The following is an 11,170-nucleotide window of genomic DNA, read 5'->3' on the forward strand; positions in this document are numbered from 1 at the left end:
AAGATTTTAGGAATTATATTATTTCCCTTTATAGCCTTACTTCTTCCTGGGAATACCAGGAACCTCATTTCCACTTCTGCTTCCCTGCATGGCTCCCACAGTGTCTAATTTGCCTCAGAACTGGCCTGTAGATGGTACTGTAATAACTTACAGTGGAGAGACTCAGGAATTCAGAGAATTCAGGATTGTAGAACGGGGACACTGTGGGCACAACCTACCTCTCCCCCAATTCATTTTCATTATTTATTATTTATTTGTGAATGCTTAGAATGTAACATATGTTGGACATTTCAAAATAATGGCCACAAATTTTCCATTCTATAGAAAGGCATGATTCTATAGATTTAAAAGTTACAGGGCCGAGTGCAGTGGCTTACGCCTGTAATCCCAACACTTTGGGAGGCTGAGGCTGGTGAATCATTTGAACTCAGGAGTTCAAGATCAGCCTGGCCAACATGGTGAAACACCGTCTCTACTAAAAATACAAAAAATTAGCCGGGCAGTAGTGGCACACGCCTGTAATCTCAGCTACTCGGGAGGCTGCGGCAGGAGAATTGCTTGAGCCTAGGAGGCAGAGGTTGGAGTGAGCCAACATTACGCCACAGCACTCCAGCCTGCATGACAGAGTGAGACCCTGTCTCAAAAAAAAAGCAGTAAAAAGTTACAATAAATTATAAGCAAAAATGAAAATAAAGCTACCTATAGACATGTTTTAGTTAAATTGAAGAAAACCAAGACATAAAGATCTTACAGCAGTGAAAGAAAGACAGATTATCTACAAAAGAATGGCAATTAGAAATTGGACCAAGGGGCCAGGTGTGGTGGCTCACACCTATAATCCCAGCACTTTGGGAGGCTGAGGCGGGCGGATTGGAGGTTGGGAGTTCGAGACCAGCCTGACCAACATGGAGAAACCCTGTCTCTACTAAAAATACAAAATTAGCCAGGCATGGTGGCGCATGCCTGTAATCCCAGGTACTCCGGAAGCTGAGGCAGGAGAATCACTTGAACCTGGGAGGCGGAGGTTGTGGTGAGCCGAGATCACGCCATTGTACTCCAGCTTCGGCAACAAGAGCAAAACTCCATCTCAACATAAGAAATTGGACCAAGGGCAGACCTCTCATTAGCAACATACAAGCTGGAGACATTATCTTCAAAATACTGAGAAAAAAAAGCCAACTGTCAAATTGGAATTGTATACCCAACCAAACTATTATTTGGTCATGTGCAGTGACTCAAGCCTGTAATCCCAGCACTTTAGGAGGCTGAGGCAGGAAGATCTCTTTAGCCAAGGAGTTCCAGACCAGCCTGGGCAACAGAGGGAGACCCTGTCTTTAGAAAAATAAATAAAATTAAAAATGAACTACTATTAAAAAGTAAGGGAAAACAGATTTTTAGATAAAAATTGAGAGTATTTACCATCCATAGACTCCTAACAAAGAAATTCTAAAGGAATTCTTTTTTTCTTTTTTTTTTTTGAAATGAAGTCTTCCTCTTGTTCCCCAGGCTGGAGTGCAGTGGTGCGATCTTGGCTCACTGCAACCTCCACCTCCCGGGTTCAAGCGATTCTCCTGCCTCAGCCTCCCGAGTAGCTAGGATTACAGGCACCTGCCACCATGCCTGGCTAATTTTTGTATTTTAAGTAGAGACGGGGTTTCACCATGTTGGCCAGGCTGGTCTCGAATTCCTGACCTCAGGTGATCCGCCCGCCTCGACCTCCCAAAGTGCTGGGATTACAGGCGTGAGCCATTGTGCCAGGCCAGGAATTATTTCAAGAAGGAAAGGAATCACTGAAGGAAGGAATGAGATGCAAAAAGGAACAGTGAGCAAATAAAGTAGATAAATTTAAACAACTGTATAAAACAACGCTAATAATATACTAATAATGTTTATGTGAGGGAATCAGGATAAAACTAAAATAACAGACTAAAAGTATGTAAGAGAGAGGGGTAACTGAAGTTAAAGCATTCTTTTTTTTTTTTTAGGTGGACAGGAAGTAGAATTTATTGGTGAGTATTAAGAGGGGGCAGCACAGTGGAAGTCCTCATGAGTGCAGGACCCGCCACTTGTCCGGAGGGCCATGATTGGGAATGTACTTGATCCATCTGGGATGAGCCGCTTCTCAGCCACCATGTCTTCAAATTAATTGGCATTGAACTTGGTGAAGCCCCACTTCTTTGAGATGTGGATGTTCTGGCGGCCAGGAAACTTGAACTTGGCCCTGTGCAGGGCCTCAATCACATGCTCCTTGTTCTGCAGCTTGGTGTGGATGGACATAACTTGGCCAATGTGAACCCTGGCCACAGTGCCCTGGGGCTTTCCAAAGGCACGTCGCATGCCAGTTTGGAGCCTACATTGGGGTAGTGTAAGGTCAGAAACATGAACATCCATCTGAAAGGCTGTCTCCAAGGTCCCTTAGAGCAACCCATACAACAAACAGGCTGCATACACTACCAAGGAAGCTGCTGTTTACAGCCATTGCACACTGGGCCCCCATGAGGAAAGGAACTCAGTCGGCTTAATTGGCTGCAGGAAGTTAAAGCACTCTAAGCTCCTTGTATTATTAGATGGAGAGTAGGGATAAATGTGAGATCTTAAGTATCTGTATTAAAGTTTTAAAGGAAACCACTTAAGTAGTATAAATTGAAGACAGTATATAACTCATAAGCCAATAAATGGGGAAATATGTAGTTTAAAAAAAAAAGCAAAAAACTTGGCCAGGCACAGTGGCTCACACCTGTAATCCCAGCACTTTGGGAAGCTGATGTGGGCAGATCACCTGAGATCAGGAGTTTGAGACCAGCCTGGCCAACATGGTGAAACCCATCTTTACTAAAAATATAAAAATTAGCCCGGCGTGGTGGCGGTAATCCCAGCTACTCGGGAGGCTGAGGCAGGAGAATCACATGAACCCAGGAGGCGGAGGTTGCAGTGAGCTGAGACTGTGCCACTGCACTCCAGCCTGGGCAACAGAGTGAGACTGTGTCTTAAAAAAAAAAAAAAAAAATACAAGGAAAAGAAAGAGTAAGTCAGGATATTATTACTTCAAATCGAGGAGGCAGAAACTGGGATGGTAAGTAGTTCACAAATACCTAGGTATAAATTGCTTGTTAGTGTTCTAGCTCACATGTTGCAGTATTATCTGTCTAATAATACAGTCTCAAAACAAATAAAATAAAAATTGGCTGGGCGCAATGGCTCATGCCTGTAATCCCAGCACTTTGAGAGGCCGAGGCAGGTGGATTGCTTAAACTCAGGATTTTGAGACCAGCCTGGCCAATGTGGTGAAACCCTGTCTCTAAGAAAAATACAAAAATTAGCTGGGCATGGTGGTGCATACACGTAGTCCCAGTTACTTGGGAGGCTGAGGTGGGAGGATCACTTGAGCCCAGGAGGTCAAGGCTGCAGTGAGCCGAGATCGGGCCACTGCACTCCAGCCTGGGCAACAGAGCAAGACCGTGTATCAAAAAATAAAAAAATCAACAGAATACAAGGGAAAATGGACAAATTCACCAACAGCGTAAGAAATGTTACACACCTCTCCCAGTAATTAAAGTAATTAACAGATCAGAGAATACCTTTTTTTTTTTTTTTAGAGATGGAATCTTGCTCTGTCACCCAAGATGGAGTACAGTGGCACAATCTTGGCTCACTGCAACCTCTACCTCCCAGGTTCAAGCCATTCTCCTGCCTCAAGCCATTCTCCTGCCTCAGCCTCCCAAGTAGCTGGGATTACAGGTGCGTGCCACCATGCCCAGCTAATTTTTGTATTTTTAGTAGAGATGGGGTTTCACCATGTTGGCCAGGCTGGTCTCAAACTCCTGACCTCAGGTGATCCACATTCCTTGGCCTCCCAAAGTGCTGAGATTACAGGTGTGAATCACTGCACCTGGCCTTTTTTTTTTTTTTTTTTTTGAGACAGAGTCTTGCTCTGTTGTCCAGGCTGGAGTGCAGGGGCATGATCTCAGCTCACTGCAATCTACACCTCCAGGGTTCAAGCAATTCCTGTGCCTCAGCCTTCAGAGTAACTGGGACTACAGGCATGTGCCACCATGCCTAGCTAATTTTTGTATTTTTTAGTAAAGATGGGGTTTCACCATGTTGGCCAGGCTGGGTGCATGTCTAACTCCTGGCCTCAAGTGATCCACCCATCTCAGCCTCCTAAAGTGTTAGGATTACAGGCGTGAGCCACTGCACCTAGCCTGTATTTCTATTTACTAGTAATGAACAATGAAATTTGAAATTTAAAAACCAATACCAGGCTGGGCACAGTGGTTCATGCCTGTAATCCCAGCACTTTGGGAGGCCGAGGTGGGTGGATCACCTGAGGTCAGGAGTTTGAGACCAGCCTGGCCAACATGGTGAACCCCCATCTTTACTAAATTACAAAAATTACCCAGGTGCAGTAGCAGGTGCCTGTAATCTCAGCTATTCATGAGACAGGAGAATTGCTTGAACCCAGGAGGTGGCGGTTGCAGTGAGCCAAGATCACACTACTACACACCCCAGTCTGAGCGAAGAGCGAGACTAGGTCTAAAAAAAAAAATTAAAAAAAAAACCCACAAAAACAACAAAAAAACACCACCAAAAAACCCAATACCATTTACAAAGCATTTCCTAAAATGAAATATTGAGGTTTAAATATAACAAATTATATGCAGGACTATATGCTAAAATTGCAAAACACAGATAAAACTCAATCCCAATAAAAACCCCAGCAGGCTTTTTTGTAGATAACAACAATTTCATTATAAAATTTATAGGGACAGGCAAAGAAACTAGAATAGCCAAAACAACATTGAAAAAATAAACAAAATTGGAAGACTCATACTCATTTCAAAACTTCCTATAAAGCATTAGTGTGACCCTGATGAAAGGTAGACACATATATCAATGGGACAGAATAGAGATTCAAGGAACAGACTTTTGACAAAGGTACAAAAAATAATTGTGGGTCACATGTCTTACAATGGACTTATATCACAATATATAAAGAACTCCCAGAACTAAACAGTAAGAAAAACAATTTTAAAATGTGGCTGGGTGTGGTGGCTCATGCCTGTAATCCCAGCACTTTTTTTTTTTTTTTGAGATGGGGTTTCACTCTATCACCCAGGCTGGAGTGCAGTGGTGCCATCTTGGCTCACTGCAACCTCCGCCTCCCGGGTTCAAGTGATTCTCCTGCCTCAGCCTCCCAAGTAGCTAGGATTACAGGTGCCCACCACCACGCCTGGCTAATTTTTTTGTATTTTTAGTAGAGACGGTGTTTCACCATGTTGGCCAGGCTGGTTTCAAACTCCTGACCTCAAGTGATCTGCCCATCTCGGCCTCCCAAAGTGCTAGGATTAAAGGTGTGAGCCACCATGCCCGGCCTGTGATCCCAGCATTTTGGGAGGCTGAGGTGGGCAGACGGCTTGAGTTTAGGAGTTCGAGACAAGCCTAGGCAACATGGTGAAAACCTGTCTCTACAAAAAATACAAAAATTAGCCAAGCTTGGTGGCATGTGTCTGTAGTCCCAGCTACTCAGGAGGCTGAGTGGGAAGGATTGCTTGAGCCCAGGAGGTGGAAGTTGCAGGCAGGAGCCAAGATTACACCACTGCACCAATGCTCCAGCATGGGTGATAGAGCCAGACCCTGTCTCAAAACAAAACAAAACAAAAACAAAAGCATGAAAGATTTGAACAGATATATCACTAAAAAAGACACACAGATGGCAGATATATGAAAGGATGGACATCATTAGTCATTAGAGAAATGAAAATTATAACCACTATGCACCTATCGGAATTGCTAACATAAAAAAAAAAAAATGGCACTACCAAGCGCCAAGGATGCACAGCAGCCAGAACTCTCATCGGTTGCTGGTGAGAGTGTAAAATGATACAATTTGGGAAACAATTTGGCATTTTCTTATAAAATTAAACATATACTTGCCTTACCACCTAGTGATCCTATTTATTTTACCCAAGATAAATGAAAACATGCTCACACAAAAACCAGTAAGTAAATGTTTATAGCAACTTTATGAATAATCATGAAAAATTGGAAATAACTCCAATGTCCTTCAACTGGTGAAGAGATGAATGAACAAGGGTACATCTGCACAATGGAATAAAAAGGAACAAACGATTGATTCACATACCATCATGAATGAATTAAATGTACTTTGCTAAATGATAGAAACTAGATCCAAATACTACATATTGTAAGATTCCATTTATCTACTGAAAAGATAAAACTACAGACAAAAAACACACCAGTAGTTGCCACGGGTTGGAAGGAGTAGGGAGAGGGGTTGGCTATAAAAAGGCAGCATGGGCCGGGAACAGTGGCTCACACCAGTAATACCAGCCCTTTGGGAGCCCAGGGTAGGAGGATTGCTTGAGCTCAGGAGTTCGAGACCAGTCTGGGCAATATAGTGAGACCTGGTCTCTACTAAAATAAAAAAAAAAAATTAGCTGGGCATGGTGGCACATACTTGTAGTCCCAGCTACTCAAGGGGCTGAGGCGGGAGGATTGCTCAAATCTGGGATGTCAAGGCTACAGTGAGCCCTGATCACACCACTGCATGCCAGCTTGGGCAACAGAGCAAGACCCTGTCTCAGAAAGAAAAGAAAAGAAAAAGGCAGCATGAAGACATTTTGGGAGTGACGTGATTGTAGTTTAAGATTATCTGTGTGAAGCTTTGGTGGTGGGTAGCCATCTCTAAGCATTTATCAAAATTAACTGAACTGTACCCCATAGTGAATTTTGCTGAATGTAATTTAAAAATCAACCAAGATGTGGAGAGAAAGATGGAATGAAGGCTGGGGAAATGAATACAATTGCATTGCAAATGAATTGCATAACCACACTTGAAGAGAGTGGGGGAGAAAGGAGTATAATTAAATAGCTTTGGAACATGTTTTGAATAGATACTGAAGACTGAAAACAACTGTGTACAAACACTATTCTAGCTGGCAAATCCATTTCTCAGAGCTATGGTTTACTAAGTCCAAAATATATGTAACCAGGATTGAACAAATGAGCAAATTATTATGAGAAGCCAGGTTTCTTGCTGTTACAACTAAGACAGACAGCTAGAATGAATCCTGTGGTGCCAGATTGGAGTTGGAGGGACTTAGTTTGTTTTATAACACAAGGACAGATACAGAAATAAAACAGGAGTTTATGTGCATGGATTATACATACTACATATTTCCTAGCTTTATGCACTGAAAAGGACTAGAATATGTAAAACATGGGAAAAAGGAGGGAAAATATCCAATAATTATTTGTCTTATTAGCTAAAGATGTTAGCCATTGTCAATTTTCTTGTTTTGTTTTTGTTTTTGAGACAGAGTCTCTCGCTCTGTCGCCCAAGCTGGAGTGCAGTGGCGCGATCTCAGCTCACTGCAAGCTCCACCTCCCAGGTTCACGCCATTCTCCTGCCTCAGCCTCCCAAGTAGCTGGGACTACGGGCGCCCGCCACCACACCCGGCTAATTTTTTGTATTTTTAGTAGAGATGGGGTTTCACCATGTTAGCCAGGATGATCTCAATCTCCTGACCTCGTGATCCACCCGGCTTGGCCTCCCAAAGTGCTGGGATTACAGGTGTGAGCCACTGTGCCCGGCCCTCAATTTTCTTGTTTTTGAGACAGGGTCTTGCTCTGTTGCCCAGGCCGGAGTGCAGTGGTGCGATCTCGGCTTACTGCCCCCTCCATTTCCCAGGATCAAGGAATCCTCCTGCCTCAGCCCCTTGAGTAGCTGGGGCTACAAACATATGCCACCATGCCCAGCTAAATTTTTTGAATTTTAGTAGAGACAAGGTCTCACCCATGATCTAACAGATTGAATAGAATTTATTATTATTATTATTTGAGGCCAGATGCGGTGGCTCATGCCTGTAATCCTAGCACTTTGGGAGGCTGAGGTGGGCAGATCAACTGAGGTTAGGAGTTCGAGATCAGCCCGACCAACATGGTGAAACCTCAAGTCTCGACCCCAAGTGATTCGCCTGCCTTAGCCTCCCAAAGTGCTGGCATTACAGGCATGAGCCACTGGACCCAGCCTGAATAGAATTTGGACAATTAATTTTAACTAAAAGTAACATGCCACAGGGTGGAGCTATGACCATGCTTTCATAATTTGCAGACATTTCCTATGTGAAAACAGATGCACTTTCAATAGCAGGTGCAGCTGTACCCATGTCTTCCAAATCCTGATTCAGAAATCCACTATTTCGGCCAGGCACAGTGGCTCACGCCTGTAATCCCAGCACTTTGGGAGGCTGAGGTGGGAGGATTGAGTCCAGGAGTTCAAGACCAGCCTGGACAATGTGGCAAAACCCTGTCTCTATTTAAAGAAGAAAGTGCTGGCCGGGTGCAGTGGCTCACGCCTGTAATCCTAGCACTCCATCTCAAACAAACAAAAAAAGACAAGAGTCTTGTTCTGTTGCCCAGGCTGAAGTGCAGTGGCGTAATCATAGGTCACTACAGGCTTGACCACCTAGACTCAAGGGATCCTCCCACCTCAGCCTCCCAAGCAGCCGGTACTACAGATGTGCACCCTATCTCTGGCTAAATTTACATTTTGTAGCTAGCGTCTCACTATGGTGCCCAGGCTAGTCTCCAACTCCTGACCTCAAGCGATCTTCCTGCTTCAGCCTCCCAAAATGCTGGGATTATGGGTATGAGCCACCATCCCCAGCCGAATTGTTTAATAAATATTCTAAAACTAAACTTGGTATACTACAGTAGAGCTCAAGATAAAAAGTAAAAAAACTAAATTGTTTTAGTAACTGAAATAAATAACTGGAGAAACAAGCAGATTAGGAAGGAGGTTTTCCCTAGGTCTTTACTGGAATAGTGAAGATAGCTTCTCACTTTTAAGGTTGAAATGCCCATCAGAAGTACCCCATCTGTTTTGCTTTGTATCTGACACCTTCTGCCAAATTGGCATGCAATAGTGGATTATTTTTCTTTTTGTTTTGAGACAGTCTCGCACTGTTGCCCAGGCTGGAGTGTAGTGGTGTGATTTTGGCTCACTGCAACCTCTGCCTCCCAGGTTCAAGTGATTCTCCTGCCTCATCCTCCCAAATAGCTGGGATTATAGGTGCCCGGCACCATGCCCAGCTAATTTTTTGTATTTTTAGTACCCACCGGGTTTCACCATGTTGGCCAGGCTGGTCTCGAACTCCTGACCTCGTGATTCACCCTCCTTGGCCTCCCAAAGTGCTGGGATTACAGGTGTGTGCCACTGCGCGCAGCATTTTTTTATTTTTGAGACGGAGTCTTGCTCTGTCGCCCAGGCTGGAGTGCAGTGGCGCGATCTCGGCTCACTGCAAGCTCCGCCTCCCGGGTTCACGCCATTCTCCTGCCTCAGCCTCCAAAGTAGCTGGGACCACAGGTGCCCGCCACCATGCCCGGCTAATTTTTTGTATTTTTAGTAGAGACGGGGTTTCACTGTGTTAGCCAGGATGGCCTCGAACTCCTGACCTTGTGATCTGCCCGCCTCGGCCTCCCAAAGTGCTGGGATTACAGACGTGAGCCACTGCACCTGGCCAGACTCTTGTGTCTTTAAAAAAAAAAAAAAAAAAAAAAATTTAAACCTAGAACTACCATATGACTCAGTAATCTCACTCTTATGTATATATCCCAAAGAACCAAAAATAGGAGTTGAAACAGATAGTTGTACACCAATGTTCATAGCAGCATAATTCACAATAGCCAAAAGGTAGAAACCACCTAACTGATCATTAAATAAAATGTGGTATACGCACACTGTGGAATATTATTCAGCCATAAAAATTAATTTTGCTACATGCTACTACATGGACTTTAAAACATGCTAAGTGCATTAAGATGGACACACAAAAACAAATATTTTATGATTCCACTTATATAAGGTACCCAGAAAAGGCGAATTCACAGACAGAAAGCAGAATTGTGGTTACTAGTGATTGCGGCGAGGAAAGAATGGGAAGTTATTATTTAACAGGTACAGAGTTTATGTTGGTAAAGGCTGGACATGGTGGCTCATGCCTGTAATCCCAGCATGGGGTGTGGGAGGCTGAGGCAGGAGGATGGCTCAAGGCCAGGAGTTCGAGGCTGCAGTAAGCTATGACTGTGCCACTGCATTCCAGCCTGGGTGACAGAGTAAGACCCTGTCTCTAAAAACAAGAGTTTATGTTGATGATAACGAGAACATTTTGGGTATACATAATGGTGGCTGTTATACAACATTGTGACTGTATTCCATTTTTTTTTTTTTACAATTCTCCTCAGATTTTATTTTTATTTTAAGTATTTATTGATCATTCTTGGGTGTTCCTCAGAGAGGGGGATGTGGCAGGGTCATAGGATAATAGTGGAGAGAAGGTCAGCAGATAAACACATGAACAAAGGTCTCTGGTTTTCCTAGGCAGAGGTCCCTGCGGCCTTCTGCAGTGTTTGTGTCCCTGGGTACTTGAGATTAGGGAGTGGTGATGACTCTTAAAGAGCATGCTGCCTTCAAGCATCTGTTTAACAAAGCCCATCTTGCACCGCCCTTAATCTGTTTAACCCTGAGTTGACACAGCACATGTTTCAGAGAGCACGGGGCTGGGGGCAAGGCCATAAATCAACAGCATCCCAAGGCAGAATTACTCCTAGTACAGAACAAAATGGAGTCTCCTATGCCTACTTCTTTCTACACAGACACAGTAACAATCTGATCTTTTCCCCAAATTTCCCCCTTTTCTTTTCAACAAAACCACCATCGTCATCATGGCCCGTTTTCGATGGTCGCTGTCTCTTCGGAGCTGTTGGGTACACCTCCCAGACGGGGCGGCCGGGCAGAGGCGCTCCTCACCTCCCAGACGGGGCGGCCGGGCAGAGGCGCTCCTCACCTCCCAGACGGGGCGGCCGGGCAGAGGCGCTCCTCACCTCCCAGACGGGGCGGCCGGGCAGAGGCGCTCCTCACCTCCCAGACGGGGCGGCCGGGCAGAGGCGCTCCTCACCTCCCAGACGGGGCGGCCGGGCAGAGGCGCTCCTCACCTCCCAGACGGGGCGGCCGGGCAGAGGCGCTCCTCACCTCCCAGACGGGGCGGCCGGGCAGAGGCGCTCCTCACCTCCCAGACGGGGCGGCCGGGCAGAGGCGCTCCTCACCTCCCAGACGGGGCGGCCGGGCAGAGGCGCTCCTCACCTCCCA

At 45.1% G+C, this 11,170-nt stretch overlaps 1 non-coding gene across 1 annotated transcript; it reads right to left on the minus strand.

Moving 5' to 3' along the window:
• Window positions 1-2,397: 2,397 nt before the first annotated feature.
• On the minus strand, window positions 2,398-2,532 carry LOC129023619 (small nucleolar RNA SNORA70). Its single transcript, XR_008496865.1, has one exon. It is a non-coding gene; the product is annotated as a small nucleolar RNA SNORA70 (small nucleolar RNA).
• Between the last annotated feature and the right edge of the window lie 8,638 nt (window positions 2,533-11,170).

Source organism: Pongo pygmaeus, chromosome 1 (assembly GCF_028885625.2).
Source record: "Pongo pygmaeus isolate AG05252 chromosome 1, NHGRI_mPonPyg2-v2.0_pri, whole genome shotgun sequence".
NCBI classification, from domain to species: domain Eukaryota; kingdom Metazoa; phylum Chordata; class Mammalia; order Primates; family Hominidae; genus Pongo; species Pongo pygmaeus.